We start from the raw sequence: 26,043 nt of genomic DNA, 5'->3' as shown, positions 1-26,043 counted from the left end.
TTTAGCAACTTTTTTTCTTTCCATCCTTGAATTTCGTCTATTTATGATCTCGACGTCGACGGGACGATCAATCAAAAATAGTTGAAATGGCTCTGAGCACTATGGGACTTAACATATGAGGTCATCAGTCCCCTAGAACTTAGAACTACTTAAACCTAACTAACCTAAGGACATCACACACATCCATGCCCGAGGCAGCATTCGAACCTGCGACCGTAGCAGTCGCGCGGTTCCAGACTGAAGCGCCTAGAACCGCTCGGCCACACGGACCGGTGACGATCAATAATAACTGATTTGTTTTCCATCTTGACGAAGTCACAAATGAAACAGGAATAATGAGTAGCCGGGAGAGTAACAAGGAACATAAACTATCGGTAATCCATTATACAGACGCGCGTAATAATACTGTAAAATAGTACTCAGAGTGGCGCTACTGAGAGCTCTGGAATGAACGGGAGAGAAAAATTATAGTTGTCACACTGATGGAGACAACCCTATATTAGGGAACCCATTAGAAACCTATATCCTAGGAGTCAGACGATAACTAAAATAACTGTAGTCCTAAACTTGAATCTAGTGTCTCGAACACTGCGGAATGAAAAATGGCGTTCATATTTGCGATAGACAACTGACATGTTGGATACTGTGAATACAAGCAAAACGTTGACAAATGTGGTCATCTTTAATGAAAATGTAGGCCGAATAAATAAACATGGAGATAACGAACCAGCGACAGTATTAGGTCATAATACTCTGTTGTTTCAAGATCCACAGTTATCCACACTACTGCGCGAGAATACTGCGAGTAGTATTATATAGGACACGAATCACCATCTGCCGCCAGAATATATTTCGTGTTTAATTTTTCAAAACAGTACTTACTAGAATGGTGTTATTACTCGCTAAGTGAATTTTTTGAATGTTTATGCAAATAGTGGACAAGCAAATATGAAACATTGGTTTAATAATGCAATGCTTTCGTTATAAGCGATTTTTTAAGCAGTTTCAAATGTTAGTGACTCCAGTGAGCCACTATTGTTCTTATTTATTACGTTGTATTTTTTATACGGCGTAACAAGAAACTTATGTTTGAAAATAGACATAAAATAAATTATGAATTTATCAAGGGATATTTACTAGCACGCTTTTGTGAAATAGTACACTGTCACGTTTAGGATGCCACATTTAAAATTTGCAAGTGCTTAGGCAACGCGGTTTCGGGTCATGAAACGTTAGCGGACCTGCGTATATACTCGTCTACGTGAGTAATACCTAAATAGCGTGACAAGCGGTAATTTTACGGTTTGTATTTCAACAATGTTTATTGAACGTCCTTGTGTTCTCAAATGCGATTGCGTGTGTGAACCGCGATTCATAACAAGGAGCGAGAAAATTATTGTTTCCTGTCGTAGAATAAAGAAGTCTCACGTAATTTTATCTTGGTTGCTGTATAACATTACTTTCAACGTGCCAGAGTGCAATAAGGGATAATGATGTGTGTTCATGATCTCGGCTGAGAACTCACTCCTTTATTTACATTGTTTAATATGAGAACTTCAGTGTGTTCATTGAATTTGGTAGAAAATACACTCGAAAGTGTGCGGTTTTCTGTTTAATGCGTGCACAGAAACAGTACGCTTCTAAGTAACAACAGTCGATGTGTAAAAAACAAGTTGTGCGAGGTGAATTGACTCATGAAGGAGCTGCAGGTAATGGCACGATATCTAAACTGACTGAAAATGTGGAAGAGGAGATCCAGATACAAAAAAATTACTGTACTTTCCCCTATTCAGTCTTGAAGCTCATTTCGCTTGGATGTCCATGCTTAGTAACAACTGAAACTCTTATTTCTTAAAGGGAACAACTCATAATTGGTAAATTGTTCAGGAAGAAGAAAAAACGTGTCACAGCTTTGTTTAATAATTAACGCTGAACTTGTTTCTGCCGTATGAAACAATTCATTTTCTGGCATGTGTAACGCTAGCACTACCTAGTTTGAAAAATATTTGTAGCTGATATTGTGATCTTTATCACCAAGAGTTCTCCCCTTATAGCAACCCATGAGGAAGCAAATATGTTTTAAGGCACTTACTTAACTTACATAAAAATAAAAACTTATAATTGATGAATGACTGTTTTTCTTGCGCAATAAATGTGACGTAAACAAAATATGTCTGTCTTGAACATATTGTTACCAAAAAAATGGCACTACTGTTGTACTAATTATGTTATGAAGAACATTTAAATGATAACCAAATAACTTAGTGTTCCTCATTGTCTCTGAACCTAAACCACTCAATATGTTTAACATTTATTTTATAGCCCTAAGTGTTCACAAAAGTATCAACTACTAGTCCGTTCTTTTCTAAACTGTGTTCGTACTACAGAAAATGCTGGGGAGCAAATGACACTCTGTCACGTTTCCTAGTGCCTCTTGCGGTTTTCTCAGCTGAGATGACCTTTCTGTACAAAAGGATCCACACTATTTCGGTTGTTTTTGCTGCATAAGCTGTAAAGAGACAAAGGTGGCTGGATTCAGTGATGGGTGACATCTATCGATCTAGAACAAGTATTCGGCGACACAATCGTAACTTTTTTCTCGCGACACCCAAGTAGCGTTCAATAGCTAGACATGAGTGCACACTGATCTGGGAATAGTGGCAGATTTTGTTAGTTCTTCCAAGAACATATCTGTCTGTTAAGAACCACAACAGTCTTGTGATTGTATGATTGCTATTTTGTCCTCCACATGCATCTCTGAATAAGTGGATTTCTCTTAACTTTTTGGGGACAAAGTTCTCAATGTAACGACGCAGAAAAGTGCAAGCTTCGTTAGGACCTTTCCTACTTTGACCCCCATGATGATTATAAAACATACCTAGAAACGTCCCATTAGAAAAATTATGAATGACAGTGCAGGAAAACCTCCTACGTTATTTGATTTTCAAACAGCTGAGCAAAACTCAACTTACTCAAACAGCTTTCTCTTTACTTATTCTGATCATCACTAAACTGACACACAACATTTTTAGCGAAACGCAATCTGACTTTCAATAATCCCTACAAAAGAATGTCCCTGACTAACATTAACCTATATCTTGCATGAATTACTTACCTCACAAAAATTTCCGTTACTCGAACTACTGCAATACAGCGAGATCTAACTACTGAAGGCGCTAACTTCTGATGGGCGTAGTTAGCAAATGAAATATTTTGATAGAAAACAAACAATTTATTTATCTTAAAAATGTTCAAAAGTCATCATATATATATATATATATATATATATATATATATATATATATATATATATCAGTTCATGACATCCATCTTTACAAATTTCCATTTTCTGGCGGGCATAAGTCCAGATCGCCCGCTTATAGTAACCTCTCAAAACTCTGGCATCTCTCTCTCTCGACATCCACCACTGCTGGCGGCTCACCTCCAACTGCACAACTCTACGCGCTGTTAACATCCAATGCTCAACACTACAATAGCGAATATTCCAACAATGCCAACCAGGCACAGACTGCACACAGCACAGTCAGTGATTCTCGTACAGAGCGCTACAGGGCGTTACCAACATAAAAACCTGAACAGACTACTTACAACATTCATCTGCTCTCATGTTGTGCATCTCAAAATTAAGAACCCATAGCATACTAAAAGGTATTCAAGCTTACCTTTCTTGTTTTCTCAATTCTTGATCATTATTTGAAATTTCCAACTCTGAGCTGCTCATCTAAATAGTATCTGCGGATAGTTTATCAGAGTCAGTAATAAAAGTCACCACGTGGTTGAGCATGATTCCAGGCCTGCTATACGCCTATTTCTCAAGCGTGACAGCTCCTGGAGTCCCATATTAGGAACAAACGCAGATTTCAAACTGCTTTCCACAAGCAATAAGACAATGTCAGCATCTGATTTAAAACCTTCATTTTCAATTTTGGAGGAGTTATCTCATTTTAGTAATAAGTGAGTCAGTTGCCTTAAAATATGTTTCAAAGAGCAGCTAACGATTATTAAAGCGTAGGATGTTTCAGGAAAATTTCACACCACTATATCTTCTACATAAATGAGCTTGGGGCGGATATTAACTTACGCATCGAAATTAAAAGTTTACCTCGGCGCCAGTTGTAAGTTGCCGGTTAATATGGTTGCCGGTAAAGGTCTTGCTGGCACAGCTAGCGAGCCCCCTGGTTTATTACCAGTTCAGTTTCCACTGTGCGGCATATGACTTTCTCTGAGAGTACGCCACTGCAGCCCCTACAGTGAAAGGGTAGTACGGTCCGCACATTGCCCCATTGGCCTCCGAGGTCGCCTGATCTCAGAGTATGAGAATTCCCTTTCCGTGAAAAAAGACTCCCTCTACTTTGGCTGAACTGCATCACCGCATAGCAGCAGCAGAAGTGAATGCAATAACTCGAGACGTCCTCTCAAAAATGTGACAAGAGTATGACTACCGTCTGGATTTTGGTCGTGCGTCCGGTGGTGGGACAGTGAACATTTATGACAAACAAATGAAAATCTTAGTCCTAGACGCAGTTATAGAAAGTAACCCTGCGATCTACGCGCATGTATGTAAAAGATGTACTCTTTTAAACTCTGATGGTATTTTGAAATAAAAGCTGGCAGTCCTTCGTGTAACTTGGTGCAGGGAGTGGACCTGACGGGATACCAATTCGATTCTACACAGAGTACGCGAAAGAACTTGCCCCCCTTATAACAGCCGTGTACCGCAAGAATCTAGAGGAACGGAAGGTTCCAAATGATTGGAATAGAGCACAGGTAGTCCCAGTCTTCAAGAAGGGTCGTCGAGCAGATGCGCAAAACTATAGACCTATATCTCTGACGCCGATCTGTTGTAGAATTTTAGAACATGCCTTTTGCTCGAGTATCATGTCGTTTTTGGAAACTCAGAATCTACTATGTAGGAATCAACATGGATTCCGGAAACAGCGATCGTGTGAGACCCAACTCGCTTTATTTGTTCATGAGACCCAGAAAATATTAGATACAGGCTCCCAGGTAGATGCCATTTTCCTCCACTTCCGGAAGGCGTTCGATACAGTTCCGCACTGTCGCCTGATAAACAAAGTAAGAGCCTACGGAATATCAGACCAGCTGTGTGGCTGGACTGAAGAGTTTTTAGCAAACAGAACACAGCATGTTGTTATCAACGGAGAGACGTCTACAGACGTTAAAGTAACGTCTGGCGTGCCACAGGGGAGTGTTATGGGACCATTGCTTTTCACAATATATATAAATGACCTAGTAGATAGTGTCGGAAGTTCCATGCGGCTTTTCGCGGATGATGCTGTAGTATACAGAGAAGTTGCAGCATTAGAAAATTGTAGCGAAATGCAGGAATATCTGCAGCGGATAGGCACTTGGTGCAGGGAGTGGTCCTTTATTGTATGATTATATGATAGCGGAACAAACACTGGTAGCAGTTACTTCTGTAAAATATCTGGGAGTATGCGTGCGGAACGATTTGAAGTGGAATGATCATATAAAATTAATTGTTGGTAAGGCAGGTACCAGGTTGAGATTCATTGGGAGAGTCCTTAGAAAATGTAGTCCATCAACAAAGGAGGTGGCTTACAAAACACTCGTTCGACCTATACTTGAGTGTTGCTCATCAGTGTGGGATCCGTACCAGACCGGGTTGACGGAGGAGATAGAGAAGATCCAAAGAAGAGCGGCGCGTTTCGTCACAGGGTTATTTGGTAACCGTGATAGCGTTACGGAGATGTTTAACAAACTCAAGTGGCAGACTGTGCAAGAGAGGCGCTCTGCATCGCGGTGTAGCTTGCTCGCCAGGTTTCGAGAGGGTGCGTTTCTGGATGAGGTATCGAATATATTGCTTCCCCCTACTTATACCTCCAGAGGCGATCACGAATGTAAAATTAGAGAGATTAGAGCGCGCACGGAGGCTTTCAGACAGTCGTTCTTCCCGCGAACTATACGCGACTGGAACAGGAAAGGGAGGTAATGACAGTGGCACGTAAAGTGCCTTCCGCCACACACCGTTGGGTGGCTTGCGGAGTATAAATGTAGTGGCCAAAGGTAAATCTCCAGTGAATCTGCAGCTGTTAATTAAAATGATAACACCGAGTAAAAATTTTGCATTTGACTGTGTTAAAATAAAATTCGTTCTGAGACACGATCCAAAAGTTTCCTTCTATGGGAGTTTATAGAGTTTCTGAAAAGTAAACACTTGGCACTGTTCCTAATTATATTTCACACATTAAATTAAAATTCATCAGCTCCAAACTTCCGATCAATAATCGGTGCAACCTACTGCCACTTCAATAGCAAGAAGAGTACAAATGCTGTAACTAATTTTTTGCATATAACAGAATTAAAGACTAGTCTGCTACAAAATATCTTATTACGTCACTCGATCAAGTACGCAAAGCAAGGATTGATTGTGCACAGTTAGATATTTTTCTTTTTTTTCGTTTCTTGTTCTGCAGCTGTCGCGTCTTCAAGTCCTTTGGCTGCCGGTGTGTTGTCATCTCGCTGCCGTTGCTCACACGGACGAGGGCCAGGAAATTTCATCTCTCTCAGCACCTTCGTACTCTGCGTGGAGTCGCTCAAATACGTAGCTCGCTGGACGGTCGTCGTGGGCGAACCGTCACAGTATAGTAAAATCGTATGAGTATTTTTGAAAAAACCCTTAGTTTGTACTCAGTTGTAGATCGAAGTAAAAAAGATACATTTCTTGGAGCGTTTTCATTCTAATTTCCCTATGACAACAAACTGGGATTATAAAACACAATGATGATATGCTCACTTGGGCTACATCCGGAAATTTGACTGCCTTAGATGACCATTTCCACATTCGTGATAGACAATTTCGCATAAAAATAAGTTAGAACAGTAAAATTTAGAGATGATCATAAGTAATAAGTGGAAACTTCATCTGGGTTGCGACTCGAAAATGATTGATAATCCTTTGTGAGCAATCTGTTTGTTGTCTGCGGTATCCCAGGGAACTTCACAGATGCACCTAAACCCTCAATCTCTAGTAGGTTACCCGTAGCCTAGGGAAGCTGACACGGCAGAGGGCTGGCTGCCCTCTCCAAAAAAAAAAAAAAAAAAAAAAGAAGTCAACGATGAACTTGAACAGGTGTCATGTGACGTCCGTCCAACCCAAATGCCACATAAAATCACGAAAAAAAGGAAAGCAAAAATGGATAGCATATTTGACTGATAATCTGGACGATAAATAGTTTGGACAAGAAGAGAATAGAAGCTTACGAAATGTGGTGCTGCAGAAGAATGCTGAAGATTAGATGGGTAGATCACATAACTAATGAGGAAGTATTGAATAGGATTGGGGAGAAGAGAGGTTTGTGGCACAACTTGACCAGAAGAAGGGATCGGTTGGTAGGACATGTTCTGAGGCATCAAGGGATCACCAATTTACTATTGGAGGGCAGCGTGGAGGGTAAAAATCGTAGAGGGAGACCAAGAGATGAATACAATAAGCAGATTCAGAAGGATGTAGGTTGCAGTAGGTACTGGGAGATGAAAAAGCTTGCACAGGATAGAGTAGCATGGAGAGCTGCATCAAACTAGTCTCAGGACTGAAGACCACAACAACAACAACAATCAAAACATTCTGGGTCCCAGGTTCGAACATAGCCACTCCTTAAATGCTGAATAAAAATCATCAGCAATGGGGATCGAAGACAATCGGCGTAAGAAGTCACCCTCGTTCTGCAAACGACCCTGTGATTGTGGGAAAAGGAGCATACAGACGTTCAGGTCACTTTCTGTTTGCAAAGGTAAAGATAAAATGCGTGTAATCAGATTTTCGTCAGATGAAGCAATCGAACGTTATAAAAACTGGTTTCCTGAAGTGTGAAGAGTGTCATCCTTGCTTTGAGTACCGTATCCCCTGTACAGAAATATACATAATGCAGAATAAGTTTTCTCTCTGCAACGGAGTGTGCGCTAATATGAAACTTCCTGGAAGATTAAAACTGTGTGCCAGACCGAGACTCGAACTCGGGACCTTTGCCTTTCGCGGGCAAGTGCTCTACCATCTGAGCTATCCAAGAACGACTCACGCCCTTTACTTCTGCCAGTGGCACGTCTCCTACCTTGCAAACTTCACAGAAGGTCTCCTGCGAAACTTGCAGAACTAGCACTCCTGATAGGATAGATATTGCGAAGACATGGCTTAGCCACAGCCTGGGGGATGTTTCCAGAATAAGATTTTCACTCTGTAGCGGAGTGTGTGCTGATATGAAACTTCCTGGCAGATTAAAAAGTTCGCAGGAGAGCTTCTGTAAAGTTTGGAAGGTAGGAGACGAGATACTGGCAGAAGTAAAGCTGTGAGGATGGGGCGTGAGTCGTGCTTGGGTAGCTCAGATGGTAGAGCATTTGCCCACGAAAGGCAAAGGTCCCGAGCTCGAGTCTCTGCCCGACACAGTTTTAATCTGGCAGGAAGTTTCAATATACATAATGGATGAACGAGTGTAGGTTGTAGACACGTGGTTGACGACATACAGAAGTTTCGTTGTGGACGTGAAGCGTGCTCGGATAGCTTAATGGCAAGCCGACCGCTGTGATAAGCGGAAAATTCGGGTTCGGTTACTGATCGGACACAACTTTTCACTGTCGTGGTTCCTCTACGCAGCTGCTCGTTATTCTTTTTCTCAGCTGCAAACGAAATAATGTAATGTACCAAGACGTACATGTATAGTGTGGTTCTATAGGTCGGTCTAAGCTGGGCACTGCTCAAGACAGACAAAAAGCGCTGGAAGTGATGGAAACGTGAGACTGGTGCAGACTATCGTAGAACAGATCGACGGAAAGAAGATCCAATTTAGATGTTATGAAAGAGTTCAATGAGCAAAGGAACATCATGGCAAATGTCCCAAAAAGTAATCATCGTCATCATCATGATCACCGTCATTTAAGACTGATTATGCCTTTCAGCGTTCAGTCTGGAGCATAGTCCCCCTTATAAAATTCCTCCATGATCCCTTATTCAGTGCTAACATTGGTGATGTTAAGCCTATTACTTCAAAATCATTCTTAACCGAATCCAGGTACCTTCTCCTTGGTCTACCCCGACTCCTCCTACCCTCTACTGCTGAACCCATGAGTCTCTCGGGTAACCTTGCTTCTCCCACGCGTGTAACATGACCCCACCATCTAAGCCTGTTCGCCCTGACTGCTGTATCTATAGAGTTCATTCCCAGTTTTTCTTTGATTTCCTCATTGTGGACACCCTCCTGCCATTGTTCCCATCTACTAGTACCTGCAATCATCCTAGCAAAGTAAGACAAACATTTTTTTCATACTTATTTAGACACGATATTTTTAACAAACACATTGGAAAGAAAATTTGTGGGAAGGATAACCAAGGGGAGAATAAGAAAGGAAATAGATCTATTCGAAACAAAAAAAGCACCAAGATTATTGAAAAATGAGAAAGACGGCAGAAGACAGAGGAGGAAGTCTGCAGCGACCTTCAGATGACGGTGATGTTGGTGATTATGGTGGCGGTGGTTGCTGGTAGAATTTGTGCAGACTTCTATCGCATGCTTCTCCTCTTGGCGCGACCGCACCAGAGCTCGGCGCAGAAGGCAAGAGCGCCAGCGGCGAGCCCCGCTGCCAGCAGGCAGAAGGCGCCCTGCAGGTGCTGCAGCGCCAGCGCGCGCCGCGGCGCCACCCCCGCCGCCCCCGCCGCCCCCGGCGGGCGGCGCAGCCTCGCCTGGAAGAGCAGCGCGTGCTCCAGCCGGTCGACGACGCCCGCCTCCAGCAGGCGGCGCACGGCGCGGCCCAGCGCGGCCGCCAGGTGCGAGCCGCGGCGCACCAGCGCCACCACCGGCACGGTCAGGAACTTGGCGCCCAGGTGGCGCACCAGCGGCCGGCCCTCCTCGTCCACGTACCTGCCACACCCCCCAGACGGCTGAAAGACTGACTTACATCGTCCAAAAACTAAACGCGAAAAAGTAAAAGTAGAAGTACTGTGACTGATGTAGTGTCCCAGCAATGAATGCCATCCTCTCACAAGGAAACATCACCAACTTGACCTTATATTATAAGGAGAAAAATGTACACTTGCCCCACCTAGCATGGCCTCACCATTGACCGTCACCTCACCTGCATCCCTCATCTCTGCTCCATCCATTCCAAAGCCCACAACTGTCTCCGACTCCTCAAACTACTCTCTGGCTGCACATGGGGGTTCCACCCCTCTACCATCCTCCACAACTACAAATCCTTAATCCGTCCCATCCTCTGTTATGCCAGTCCCACCTAGATATCTGCCCCCCCCCCCCCCCGAATTCTATAAGTCCCTCCAGATTCTTGAGCGTCATGCACTCCGCCTCACCTTCCGTATACACCTCCCGTCCCCCACGTGGATCCCCTATGACCTCATTTCTTTCCCCCATCTGCTCCTATTCCTCGAACATATCCGCATACTCTACACTTCCCGTCGCCTTGATCCCCCTCACCCCTGGTTGCTCCTCTCCTCTCCTGTCCCTGCCCCCTGCCATGTCTTCATTGTTGTGTCCCCCCTACCCTCCATATCTACACCCTTCATCTCCTTTCCCAAGGTGGCTTCCATCAACTCCCCCTCCCAGATGGTGCCCTCTCTCCCTCCATTCATCCCTCCTATCAACTCTGATCCTCACTCCCCCTCCTTTCCTCTGTCCTTTTCGTGGGCTCCCTCTCCCCCTCTTCCATCCTCTTTTTTCCACACCTACCCTCTCTCTGCCTCCCTTCTCTCCCCAGAGTCCTTTTGCTTTCCCTCCTCTGCCTTTTCCCATTCTCTCTCGTGTGTGCCCTGCCCCTCCCCCCCTTATGAGTCATCTACCTCCTTCGGTTTCCCTCCCCCCTACTTTCGTTTTCCTCTCCTCCCTCCTTGTTTTCTCCCTCATCTGTCCAGGTCGACCCCCATCTGCACTTGGCTATGGTATGTCATCTTTGTGCCGACATTTTAGTGCACTGCTTACAGTGACTGTTCAGTGTTGTGTGTCTTTTACGCAGAGTTGCCCCTGGACATCATACTGTCGCTGGGTGTGACTTTTATATCTCTTGCGAACAGAAACCAAACTGTCGCCATGTTTTTTTTAATTGTCTGTCTACTATGTTCCCTGTCTACTTCCTGTGTATTTTATTCGCATTGCCAACCCTTTGTTTTATGTTTTAACTTTCCACAATTTTCCGCCGTTTTACAATTTTATCGCCTGCTTTTATTGTTTATTATCTTCTTCTTACGTTTTAAAAAATCTGTAGGCTGCAGCGCAGTGTACTAAGCTGCTGCCAGCCCGCCACCTTAGGGGGAATCGAAATTCAATAAAGGAAAAAAAAAATGTTCACTTGCAAGAAAATTCAACTCATCACCTGGTCACGACTGCATCACCTATCGACACCCTGAAGAATGCCCCACCTCCTTTCTACTTGCCCTTGCAACCCATTGCACGACTATCCTCTTCACAGGTTCCTGCCCTGAGCTGTGGAAAACAAAATCCTGATGTTCCTCAATCTGCACAAACCCCCTTCTGATTCTTCCTCCTACTATCCCATCTGCCTCACCTCACTGTTCAGCAAGATCTTTGAATCTGTCCTCTCCCAATGGATCCATCAACACCTGAACCTTCTTTCCATTCACGTATGGGGCTTCTGTCCCAAGTTTCTCCTCTTCTGACCAGCTCCTGCAGGCTGCACCTCACCCACCTCCTATCACACCAACTCGACTACCCTGTTTTCGTCGACCTAGAAAAAGCTTACAGTCCCACATGGCACTCCAGTCTCCTTTTCAAACACGGGACATACACATCTCCAGTTAAATAATTCTGCCTTATTTCATCTTTCCTAACTAATTGTCCATCATTCATCACTATTAACAATACTGCTTTTCTCGCCCTCTCCCATATACTTTAGAAATCCCACCGGTCTCTCCAAATCCATCTCACTCAGTCAGTTTACCTTCTTGTGTAATCAATAGCTCCTCAAGATCTACATCTCCAAAATTTGGCCAGTAATTATAGGATGAATCATCCAAGCTTTCAGACTTCATTACTTTTGCCTTAAAATTTCCACATCCATTTATCTTCCCCCACATTGATCCACTACCATCTCATTAAATTCCCACCACATCTCTTACACCATCTGTAAACTAGATTCCAGAAACCCCATTTTCTTCCCTCAGATCTCTAACGCTGCTACGATGTCATGCCTTCCATCTACACACATTGCATATCCTATCCCAGCACAACTTCAACCAACTCCATCTCGCAGACAATGAGATCTGCCCAAGTCTTTATCCTTTCTAACAACTTTAATTCTTCCCCACCTATGACACCCCACATCAGGGCTCCTCTCTCCTTTTCTCTCTCTGTCCACCCTCACACGTTTCCTCTTGTGGCCAACACCCTCCCCACACAGCACAGAGCTGCTGACTCTCCGCCTTACCACCATGTACATGCCCACTATCCACCTCAACTCCTACCTACCATCTTCAGTGTTTTCATACAGAACTGACATCTATCTTTTTACCCACACTCCTCAATGCTACGGAACGTACTCTCTCCTTGCACAATACTTCTCTTGCAGTGCAGGTCCTTTAGAGCTTATGTGAAAGTGCAGTGCTCCAGGAGAATATCACCATGCTGCAATTGTATTTTTGAAGTGTATATTTTTTTTCTTTTAGCTGCTCATTTTTAATATTTATAATTTCGAAAGAAAACAGTTCTCATATTTTTTATCTTCTTTGTTGTATTTTTAAGAATGTCCTTGGTTGAAGAGAGGAGTTCTGTACTGCTGATACTCCACCCACCCCTTGCTCATATGGGGCAAGGAGGATGAAATATAATAAAGGAATCAAAATTACACTTGCAAGATATCAATCCTAGAAAACGGTGCGCACACGAAAATCTGACATTTTATAGCAAAAACTCCTCAGCCAGCTATATCCTGACCTAGTTTCAGTAAGCCACTACAGCGCTCGTGGCTTATAGCTACGTCATCAGGTGCATTTAAATACATGGTAAACAACATAGCGGAAAACATAGAAGGCCCAACATTTATAATTAAAACCATAATGACCGTAGGACGGACAGCCAATAAATAAAAATTTAGGCGTCGACAGACATTTTATCCCAAGCAACTGGGTTGCCGCACTTCACCTGAGCGGTTCGGTGTTGCGCTGACTTTGTGGTTATGCCGCGCTCTTGCGGCATAAGATGTTTTCCGTCCTCCAACATTTTATTGATTGACTATCCGACCTACGTACATTGTGGTTTTAACTATGAAAGTTAGGCGTTCTGATTCTCCGCAATGTTTTTTACTATGTTTTAACATTTATAAGCACCCGATGATGTATCCAGCGAAACTTGTAGTGACTTAATAACATTGGTTCGAAATACGCCTGTTTGCGGAGTTCTCGTATTGATACGCTGCAGCTACATACGAATAAACATAACCAACTGAACAATTATTGTGAAAAAATGAAAATAATGATTTTCGATTTACATTTTAATCATGCAAATCACGTTGAAGAATGGAGCATCTTCTATACTTTATTTTAATAGTACCAGTTTAAAATCTAAAGAAAATAACGCACAACAGCGTTGTCAATAATTAACGAGTGCACCGTAAATATCAGGCATCCGGTAAAACATCAAATTTCCGACATCGCTGCGGTCGGACAATGATCCTGCAAAAACGGGACCAACGACGACTGAAAAGAATCGTTCAGCGTGACAGAAGACCAATCCTTCCACAAATTCGTGCAGATTTCAATGCTGGGCCATCAACAAGTGTCAGCAAGCGAACCCATAATAACTGCATGTCACAAAGCTTTACGTCTCGCCTTTACGTCTCGCCTGGGACCGTCAACACCGACATTGGACTGTTGATGACTGGAAATATGTTGCCGGGACGGACGAATCTCGTTCCAAATAGTATCGAGTGGATGGACGTGTAGGGGTATGGAGACAACCTCATGAATCCATGGCCCTGCATGTCAGCAGGGGACTGTTCAAGCTGGTGGAGGCTCTGTGTGGGGCATGTGCAGCTGGAGTGATATAGGACCCCTGATACATTTAGATACGACTCTGACGGGTGACACGTACGTAAGCATCCTGTCTGGTCACCTGCATCCATTCACGTTCATTGTGCATTCCGACAGACTTGGGCAATTCCATTAGAACAATGCGACACCGCACACGTCCAGAATTGCTACAGAGTGGCTGCAGGAACACTCTTCCGATTTTAAACACTGCCGCTGGTCACAAAACTACCCAGACATGAACATTATTAAGCATATCTGGGATGCAATGTAACGTGCTGTTCAGAAGAGATCTCCACCACCTCGTTCTCTGACGAATTTATGGACAGCCCTGCAAAATACATGGTGTCAGTTCCCTCCATCAGTACTTCAGACATTAGTCGAGTCAATGCGGCGCTTCTGCGTACTACCTGGTGCTCTACACGATTTTAGGCAGGTGTACCAGTTTCTTTGGCTCTTCAGTGCAGAACACTAGTAAGACCATTTCTTGAGTACTGCTCAGCTCTTTGGGATCAGCACAAAGTCGGATTAAAGGAAGACCATCGAAGCAGTTCGAAAGCGTACTTCTAGATTTATTCCTAGTAGATTCGAACAAAACGAATTATGGGCGTGCTTCGTGAATTCAACTGGGAATCCCTGGTAGGAAACCCTGTTGAGAAATTTAGAAAACCATCATTTGCTGCTACCTGCATTTTGGATTCCGTAGAAATATTGCAACACGTGAGGCAATGCTGACCCTACGACTTATCTTAGAAGCTAGATTAAAGAGAGGCAAACCTACGTTTCTAGCATTTGTAGACTTAGAGAAAGCTTTTGACGATGTTGAATGGAATACCTTCTTTCAAATTCTGAAGGTGGCAGGGGTAAAATACAGGGAGCGAAAGGCTATTTACAGTTTGTACAGAAACCAGATGGCAGTTATAAGAGTCGAGGGACACGAAAGGGAAGAAGTGGTTGGGAAGGGAGTGAGACAGGGCTGTAGCCTCTCCCCGGTGCTATTCAATCTGTATATTGAGCAAGCAGTAAAGGAAACAAAAGAAAAATTCGGAGTAGGTATTAAAATCCATGGAGAAGAAATAAAAACTTTGAGGTTCGCTTATGACATTCTAATTCTGTCAGAGGCAACAAAAGACTTGGAAGAGCAGCAGAACGGAATGGAAAGTGTCTTGAAAGGAGGATATAAGATGAAGGCCAACAAAAGCAAAACAAGGATAATGGAATGTAGTCGAATTAATTCGGGTGATGCTGAAGGTATTAGATTAGGAAATGAGACACTTAAAGTAGTAAAGGAGTTTTGCTATTTGGGGAGCAAAATAACTGATGATGGTCGAAGTAGAGAGGATATAAAATGTAGACTGGCAATGACAAGGAAAGCGTTACTGAAGAAGAGAAATTTGTTAACATCGAGTATAGAACTAAGTGTGAGGAAGTCGTTTCTGAAAGTAATTGTATGGAGTGTAGCCATGTATGGAAGTGAAAGATGGACGATAAAAAAGAAGAGAATAGAAGCTTTCGTAACGTGGTGCTACAGAAGAGTGCTGAAGGTTAGATGGGTAGATCACATAACTAATGAGGAGGTACTGAATAGAATTGGGGAGAAGAGGAGTTTGTGGCACAACTTGACTAGAAGAAGGGACCGGTTGGTAGGACATGTTCTGAGGAATCAGGTGATCACAAATTTAGCATTGGAAGGCAGCGTGGAGGGTAAAAATCGTAGAGGGAAACCAAGAGATGAATACACTAAGCAGATTCAGAAGGATGTAGGTTGCAGTAGGTACTGGGAAATGAAGCAGCTTGCACAGTATAGAGTAGCATGCAGAGCTGCATCAAACCAGTTTCAGGACTGAAGACCACAACAACAACAGCAGAACGATTGTACAGTTGTCAAAGTACACTTCGCGTAAGGACAAATACCTGCCGGCGTAGCGGCACCGGCAACGAAGCCGCCAGCTGCTGCGGGCGCTCTTTGAGCAGCTGGGATGCAGGGAGTGCGTTACCTGGTGGACGCGTAGTGTTTGAGGTAGGTGGCGCTGCCCCAGAGGGCGAAGTCCCTGCTGCGCACCACGCGCTCGTAACAGGGCGGCAGGTGGACGCACAGCTGGTAGGAGTCGTTGATGCGCGCCTCGGCCGGCGTCTCGCGGCCCGCGAACAGCGGCAGCGCAACCGGGTGGCCGCCGAGCGCCAGGCCGGACGACAGAAGGTCGTCCACCGTCTCCAGCGGCCGCGCGTACGTCGCCACCTGTCGCGGCAGATCCTCAGCTGCTGGAGCTCGAAACGTGGCGATGTGATGAGCGCGGATGCCCACGCTCTAGCTTAGTACCACACCTCTCAACAAAAGTTTGGAATATCATAGTTTACTACAATGACTTCTTATACACTGAAGAGCCAAAGAGATTGGTATAGGCATGCGTGTTCAGATACAGAGATACGTAAATACGCAAAATACGGCACTGCGGTCGGCAGTGCCTATATAAGACAACAAATGTCTGGCGCAGTTGTCCCCCAACTTCTCCTTTTCCTTGAACAGATCCGCACTCTATACAGTGTGAGTCACCTAACATTACCGCTGGATATATTTCGTAAACCACATCAAATACTGACGAATCGTTTCCACAGACCGAACGTGAGGAGAGGGGCTAGTGTAATTGGTTAATACAAACCATAAAAAATGCACGGAAGTATGTTTTTCAACACAAACCTACGTTTTTTTAAATGGAACCCCGTTAGTTTTGTTAGCACATCTGAACATATAAACAATTACGTAATCAGTGCCGTTTGTTGCATTGCAAAATGTTAATTACATCCGGAGATATTGTAACCTAAAGTTGACGCTTGAGTACCACTCCTCCGCTGTTCGATCGTCTGTATCGGAGAGCACCGAATTACGTAGGGATCCAAAGCGAACGGTGATGGACCTTATGTACAGAAGAGACTGGAACAGCACATTACGTCCACATGCTAACACCTTTTTATTGGTCTTTTTCACTGACGCACATGTACATTACCGTGAGGGGTGAGGTACACGTACACACGAGGTTTCCGTTTTCAATTGCGGAGTGGAATAGAGTGCGTCCCGACATGTCAGGCCAATAGATGTTCAATGTGGTGGCCATAATTTGCTGCACACAATTGCAATCTCTGGCGTAATGAATGTCGTACACGCCGCAGTACATCTGGTGTAATGTCGCCGCAGGCTGCCACAATACGTTGTTTCATATCCTCTGGGGTTGTAGGCACATCACAGTACACATTCTCCTTTAACGTACCCCACAGAAAGAAGTCCAGAGGTGTAAGATCAGGAGAACGGGGTGGCCAATTTATGCGTCCTCCACGTCCTATGAAACGCCCGTCGAACATCCTGTCAAGGGTCAGTCTAGTGTTAATTGCGGAATGTGCAGGTGCACCATCATGCTGATGCAACATACGTCGACGCGTTTCCAGTGGGACATTTTCGAGCAACGGTGGCAGATCATTCTGTAGAAACGCGATGTATGTTGCAGCTGTTTGGGCCCCTGCAATAAAGTGAGGGCCAATGAGGTGGTCGCCAATGATTCCGCACCATACACGGTCGCTGTCGCTCTACCTGTCTGAGCCAGCGAGGATTTTCCACGGACCAGTAATGCATGTTCTGTACATTCACTGTCCCGTGGCTTGTGAAACCCGCTTCATCGGTAAACAGGTAGAACTGCAACGCATTCTCTGTTAATGCCCATTGACAGAATTGCACTCGATGACTAAAGTCATCACCATGTAATTGCTGATGTAGCGACACATGAAACGGGTGAAAGCGGTGACGATGCAGTATGCGCATGACACTACTTTGACTCAGTCCACCGGCTCTCGCAATGTCCCGTGTACTCATGTGTGGGTACATGGCAACAGCAGCTAACACACCAACTGCACCCGCTTCTCCTGTGACGGGCCTGTTACGGACCCGTTTGCGTGCTACGACCATACCTGTTGGCGGTAGATGTACGTAAGTACGTGTTAGATATGTGTTACGCGTCGAGCAGCGCATGACTTTGATTGGGACTTAGGAGTTTTCGCTGCCTCTGCTACAGCGTCCTATATATTTACTTGGCTCGTGTTGCAGAAGTTGTGGTTTTGCTACTTCCGGTTGCGCAAGATAGATGTTTTGCAATGTGCGGCACGTTGGATGCTCTCTGTCCGGGTACCGTTCTGCATACACCCTGCAGGCTTCAGCTGCATTTCGTCGACACTCGCCATAGATGAGTATCATCTCCGCCTTTTCAGAGTTCGAATACACCATGGTCACAGTTCCTACAACACTACACTATCACAGACGTCTGGTAACACGGTGTACTACAGTTGGTCTGCGTGTGGAGACGAATACAGAATAACAATAGCAGTAAGCGCTACATGCGGACACTGCGACAGATAGACCAAACAACAACAGTGCACTACAGCCACACTCGTAAACACGGTCGTCATCGTAAACATGTCGCTGCAGATGCTGCTCGCCGACCGTGGCCCGTGTTTGTTACAACACGCAACTGAACGTCGGAGGTTTCAAGCGTCAACTTTAGGTTACAATATCTCCGGATGTAATTAACATTTTACAATGCAACAAATGGCACTGTTTACGTATTTGTTTATATGTTCAGATGTGCTAACAAAACTAACGTGGTTCCATTTAAAAAAACGTAGGTTTGTGCTAAAAAACATACTTCCGTGCATTTTTGTATGGTTTGTATTAAACAATTACACTAGCCCCTCTCCTCACGTTCGCACTGTGGAATCGGTTCGTCAATATTTGATGTGGTTTACGAAATATATCCAGCGGTAACGTTAGGTGACTCACCCGGTATATTTTCCGCCGCGCCTTTACCGTTGTGTCCCACCCTCTCTCCATCTCCACACCCTCCGCCTCCTTTCCTAATGCAACTTCCACCATCTACCCCTCCGAGATGATGAACTTCGCCCTGACATCTACCCTTCCTCCCAACTCTAACCCCATCTTCCTGCCTCCTTCTCAGGGCTCCCTCTCCTCCCCCTTCCTTCTCCTGAGCGACTTTCCCCTCCTACCCCCTCCCTCTCTTGTGCTCCCCTTCAGTGTCTCTGCACTCCCTCCTGCCCTGTCTTCCCTCTTCCTCTCCTGCCCCACCAGTCTCCTGCCCCTTAGTGCACCTGCTGACACCCCTACTCTCTTCATCCCGCCACCTCCCCTGCTGCCCCTTGCGCTCCCTCCTTTTCCATCCTCTCCGACCTCTCCCTCGGCAGTTTTATTCTTCATCGTGTGTGCTCCAAGTGGGTTTTAAGTGTGTTGTTCTGGAGTGTATTTCATACTGTGGCCGACTTTTAACCTGTACGTGTGCCTTCAGTGTCTTCTTTGTGTTTTTAGAATCGCCAACTGTGTTTTTTAACCTTATGTCGCCTTTTTTAATTGTTCCCCCATGAACGTCTCCATGTCAGTATATTTCTACCTCAATTATCTCCCCTTATTCTGTTGTATGTTCCCCTTTTTTATCGCCTTATATATGAAACATTTTATTCTTGTCTTAGTTGTCATGTCACTCGGCTGAAGAGCGGCGGATTGTGCTGCTGACAGCCCTCCCCTGCCCATATGGGGCAGGGGAATGAAATCACAATAAAGCAAAAAAAAAAAAATGGTGCAGTTGTCACATTGCTGACTGCTGCTACAACAGCAGGCTATCCAGAATTAAGTGAGTTTGAACGTGGTGTTACAGTCGCTGCACGAACGATGGGACACAGCATATCCCAGGTAGCAGTGAAGTGGGGATTTTCCCATACTACCATTTCACAAGTGTACTGTGAATATCAGGAATTCGGTAAAACAACAAATTTCCGACATCGTCGCTGCTGGAAAAAGATCCTGCAAGAACGGGACCAACGACGACTGAAGAGAATCGTTCAATGTGGCAGAAGTGCAACTCTTTTGCAAATTGCTGCAGATTTCAATGCTGGGCCATCAGCAAGTGTCAGCGTGCGAACCATTCGACTAAACATCATCGATATGGGCTTTTGGAACTGAACGGCTACCAGTGTACCCTTAATGACTGCATGTCACAAAGTTTTACGCCTCGCCTGTGCCTGTCAACACCAATATTGGACTGATGATGACTGGGAACATGCTGGCTGATCGGACGACTCTCGTTTCAAATTGCATCGAGACGATGGACGTGTACGAATATGGTGACAACATCATGAATCCATGGAACCTCCATGTCAGCATCGGATTGTTCAAGCTGGTGGAGGCTCTGTAATGGGACACCTGATTCGTATATTTTAATTTAATTTATTTATTTATTTATCTAACCTTATCAGATTAGGGCCATCAGGCCCTCTCTTACATCGGACCAGTGTTTCACACATGCAGCATTTCACATATCAGAGTTACATCATGACCATAGTTTAAATGAGAAAATTAGCTTACTTAGTGACAATATGAATAAAGAGTAGTGACTAAGACCTAATAAAGTAAATGCGGCAGTATTTTTACAACAGGTGCTATACATACAGATTATGATAAAAGCAATAATAATAACAGTAAAACAAATCAAATAATAATGATAAACATGACTAAGACCTAATAAAGTAAATGCTGGCAGTATTTTTACAACAGGTGCTATACATACAGATTATGATAAAAGCAATAATAATAACAGTAAAAAAAATCAAATAATAATGACAAACATGAGAAATATTGGCAATAGTAATGGTTTGTGCAGATGTACATTAATATCTTGGTGTGTAAAGTAGATGTTTACTAGTATAGTGAGTTTTTGGGAAGGGAGATTTAAGGAGGGGGAAAGAGGGAAGTAATGAGGTGAAGTGCATTCATGTACAGAGGAAGGCATTACTGTTGCTTAAGTAGATACGTCATTAACTGTTTTTTGAAGCTGGACATGTTTTTAAGTTCTCTAACATAACGAGGGAGGTTATTCCAGAGTCGGGTTCCCGCTACAGTAAAGGACTTGGAGAAGGTGACTGAGCGATGCAGTGGAACGGAGAGGATTTTATTATAATGGGAACGTGTGTTTCTGTCATGTTGTTCCCAGATGAGCGTTAGGGACGAGGAGAGATATGAGGGACAGTGTACATTTATAAGTATTTTTACAACAGAGTGTATGGAAATCTCTGCGTTTGTCTGCGAGCAGCCAGGACAATTTTGCATATGCTGGTGAAATGTGATCAAAAAGTCGAACGTCACAGATATATCGGACGCAGGCATTCATGACTAGTTCTAGACGTCGGGAATTTTCCTGAGAGAGGCCTTGTAGTATAATATCGCTGTAGTCAATGATTGGAAGTATAAGCGCTTGTACTTATTTCTTTTTCAGATCTAAAGGGAAGAGTTTTTTATATTTTTGTAGGACATGAAGGGATGCTGATGCTTTTTTGCACACTGCAGTTACGTGCTCTGTCCAATTTAGATTTTCATCTATTATTACTCCCAAACTCTTTGCTGAAGGAGAGAAGTTAATATTTGTTCCATTTAGGATAAGAGGTGGTACAGATTCCCAATGTTTTGTGCTAATGAGCTTAGAGTGACCAACAAGTACCGCTTGGGTTTTAGATGGGTTTAGTTTTAGACCTATGTCCTGTGCCCATTTTGACAGTGCATCGAGGTCAGTATTGAAATTTTCAATAGCTTTCTTGAGATAGCTTGGTTTCGCACTTTGATACAACTGAAGGTCATCAGCATACAAATGATATTTGCAATAGGTCAGAATCGATGACACATCATTGACATACAGAGAGAAGAGTATAGGACCTAATACTGAACCTTGGGGAACGCCTGACACTACCTGCCGCCATTGTGATTTTATATCCCCAGACAGGACGCGTTGCTGACGAGACGTCATGAATGAGCAAAACCATTGCACTGCGCTTGGTGAGAAATTTAGACCGCTAAGTTTGGCTAGTAAGATGTCGAAGTCGACAGTATCAAATGCTTTGCTGAAATCTAAGAAGCAAACAATACTCACTTCATGTCTGTCCATGGCAAGTTTCAGGTCATCTGTCACCTTTATCAGTGCGGATGTTGTGCTTCGATGTTTACGGAAACCTGACTGGTATTCGTCTAGTGGGTTGTTAGTAGTTATGTAGTTGGTGAGCTGGTCATGAACTATATATTCTAAGGCCTTTGATAGTGCAGGAAGAAGGCAGATGTGGCGGTAGTCAGAGGGTGCTGTGGCGATGTCTTTTTTAGGCAGTGGCTTAATTCGTCCCAGTTTCCAGGCCTCAGGGAAAACACTTGTGATTAATGAATCGTTGAAAATGTCTGTTATAGAGGGCAGTAGTTGATCAATAATAAGTTTTACCATCTGGATAGTGATACCATCATGTCCAGTAGATGCTGGTCTAATCCGCATTATGGCTTTCTTGACAGTACTGCAAGTGACGTGCTGTAGGTAGAATTTTTCTTTGCTACAGTCGTTCATCCCCATGAAGTAATCAATGATTCTCTGTTTGTTTTGCGGTTCAATTTTGGTTGTAGGTAATGTGAAGAATCGGTTTAGTTCTTCAGCTGGGACCATGGGATTTTCTGCAACTTTTATTTTGCCTAAACCGAGACTACGGAGATTTTTTCACAGGATAGTTGGTCTACATCTATTGTCAGCTTATGTACGGGCATGTCTGAGCTTAGCGTTTCTCACCGCTTGACTGACTTTGTTTCGTTTCTGCTTGCATACAGCATGATTTTCAGGTGTGGGGTGTATCTTGTATGCTCGATGTGCAGCATCTCTGAGATTCATGAGCTGTTTTAGTTCATCAGTCAGCCAAGGTGCAGGTTGCCTTTTTGCTTTTCTGGTCTTTATTGGAGCATATTTGTCATATAGTTGAGTAATTTTGTTAGTGAAATCGTGGAGTTTGTCGTTTATGTCCATGAGGGGAGTAGAGGTCATCCCCCAAACTATTTCTTGTGCCTCAGTTTCGAGTTCAGGCAAATTTATGCGTTTGAGGTCTCGGTATGTAGACAGTTTTTGTTTATTTCTAGGGCATTCTAGTGAATACGTCATGGAAATGATGTCATGGGCAGACATGCCAGGCGCAGATATTTGAGAGGTGCGGATTATTCTGTTCGGAGATTTCGTTGCGAATATATCTATGAAAGTGTGACTGGTAGTCGTGTGATGAGTAGGTGCCAGCTGAAGTAGCGTCATATTTGAGGAAGAAAGCATCCTCTTAAATTTCCCAGTGGAAGGACTATTGCACAGAAAATTGATGTTAGTGTCACCCGCTATAATTACATGTTCATATGACGATTCGAGACTAGAGAGGGCAGTTTCGAAGCAGGCGAACCCACCTACTTTAGGAGGTTTCTAAAGGACACATATTAAGCGCTTTCTGTTAAGTGATTTGATCTCTATGAACATATATTACACTTGTGTATCTACATTGTTTTCGGATGCGTGTAGTACTGTAGGTGACAAATCAGAGCGTATGTACGCCCCTACTCCGCCCCCTCGTCTGTTGCATCTGTCGTGCCTGAGAAAGATATAGCCATCTAGGTTTTACGGAAGTTGTAGGAATACTTGGTTTGAGCCAAGTCTCTGACAAAAGTATTACGTGTATATCAGCAGTTTGAAATATATATTTGAACTCGTCGAAGTGAGCTGGCAGAGACTGGACATTTGCATGGGTACGACTGTGACAGGTGACACGCACGTAAGCATCGTGTCTGATAATCTACATTCATTCATGTCCATTCCGACGAACTTGGGCAATGCCAGCTGGAAAATGAGACACAGCACACGTCCAGAATGTCTGCACAGTGGCTCCAGGAACACTCTTCTGAGTTTAAATATATCCGCTGGCCACCAAACCCCCCAGACATGAACATATCTGGGACGCCTTGCAAGATGCTGTTCAGAATAGATCTCCACAACTTCGTACTCTTACGGATTTATGGACAGCCCTGCAAAATACATGGTGTCAGTTATCTCCAGCACTACTACAGATGTTAGTCGAGTCCATGCTACGTCGTGTTGCGGCACTTCTGCGTGCTCGCGGCAGGTGTACCAGTTTCTTTAGCTCTTCAGTGTAGCACACCCATTGACGATTGTACAATACAACTTTATCCATAGCTGTGTGCAGCAACCGTGAAAATATTTTTTACAGTAAAGACAGCCCACTGGTTGCATTGGATTTTATAGTCGAATTAACCATGGTCTCGACTCCTTAACTAAGGGAGTCGAAACCATGGTCATTCCGACTATAAAATCCAAATGCAACCAGTGGGCTGTCTTTACTATAAAAAAAGTTTGTGCAATACTTAATTAATAAATAAACATAATTCCTGTCCCTTAAGTGTACATCTTAACAAGAAAAACCGTGAAAATCTCTATCTGTTGATGATAATTATCACTCTTTAGTTGGTAGTCTGTCCTCCCACACACGGATGAGCTCTTCCACCCTGCGAAACACGCTCTGGATCAGACCACCAATTTTATCTTGCTGTATTAAGTCTTCAATGACGTCACGAAGATTGTCAGGTGTATTCGGACGCTGTGCAATGGCTACCTTCAATAGGTCCCATACATTGGATTTATGTCTGCGGACTGCGCTGGTCAATGCATTCGATTGATGTTGCATCTTTCAAGATACCGAGTCACTGCTAGAGTACGGTATGGTCTTGCATTGCCATCGACTAGGATGATGTTGTTACCGAGTTCACGTCTGTAGGGCCTTACAGTTGTTTGTAGGACCTCTTGGAGGTATTCGGGAAAAATAAAATTGTTGCAGAATGGAATTAGAGGAGTCCGCCGTCCCATCATTATTGCCTACCAGAACGTTATACTTCTGACTGCTTAAGTGGAAAACTTCTCGTTGGACTTCTGGAATGAAGACTAACCTGATGCAGTCTTTTACGCACTCTTTGGTCTGAGATACGAATCCCTGTTGCCCGGGAGAAGTCATTCCCAATATTTCTGGCAGCTGATGTTAGGCACCTGCGAGCCGACCGCTGGAGGAAACGATGCTGCATTAGTGTTATTGTACGAGGACGACCACTGAGAGGTCTATTGATCACATTTCTCGTCTTTCTGTACTTTCTCCACGCCTTAGACATACCGCTTTGAGGGACATAACCAATTGGCAGCAGCTTTCTGTCTACAATCTGCTGGAATTAAAGCCACTATTCTGGCTCCGTCAAAGTGCTGTATGCCTCTACGTGGCATGTTACTGCAGTGCTGGACACAAACTGAATGAAGCTGTTATTGATACTGAACTGCTCGCCGTGTGCCTCTGTAGTAGCGATATTTTACACGTATGTGTCTGGGAAACTGCGTGCCATAGTAAAAACCGTCCAGGATATGGACTCTTAACTGCATAATGCATAAAGTACCTAGGTCAATGAGACCTCTATTACGGTAGACTACATTTTACGATAGTATTCCAAACTTCTGTTGAGCAGTGTGCTTATAATCTGTAACTGATGTACATGGGAATAATCACTCATTGTAAAAGCAAATGCGGTTGGTGTATGAGCAGAGAAACAGAAGTTATAGCGAGCTAAGAGGCGCGAATCGGAATTCAGTGTGGTATTGGTCGTGAAGTGAGATGGCACGGATCACATGGTTGGCGCTGCCGAATGCTTACGGAGTCAGCCGAGTCGTGTGTCGGCTGGCGATCGCAGTGACTAGCACGAGCAAGGAGGCGGAGGAACACAGCCACTATAGGAGTGGACAAAACCTAAAAACGCAGTATCTCTAAGCGGATACGCTTCTACAATGGGACAGGTCCTAGTAGTGTCCTCCATCAAAGATAGAACAGATCCGTCGGTAAACAATTAAGGTGAAGCAAGAGGCCATATATATATATATATATATATATATATATATATATATGGCAAATTGTTCTTCGTTTATGGGCGACAGTCGGTTGTTTTCTTGGCTAGGTTAAGTACGATCTGAATTAGTATGGTGTCACTAATCGTGCTAGTTACCTGAATTCGTTGTTCTTATAAGAGGAAAGACTAAATGTGTTCGTTGGATGACAAGGTCCGGGAGTTG

Source organism: Schistocerca americana, chromosome 5, assembly GCF_021461395.2.
Source record: "Schistocerca americana isolate TAMUIC-IGC-003095 chromosome 5, iqSchAmer2.1, whole genome shotgun sequence".
Classification (NCBI taxonomy): Eukaryota; Metazoa; Arthropoda; class Insecta; order Orthoptera; family Acrididae; genus Schistocerca; species Schistocerca americana.
Note: the sequence above shows the minus strand (reverse complement) of the source record.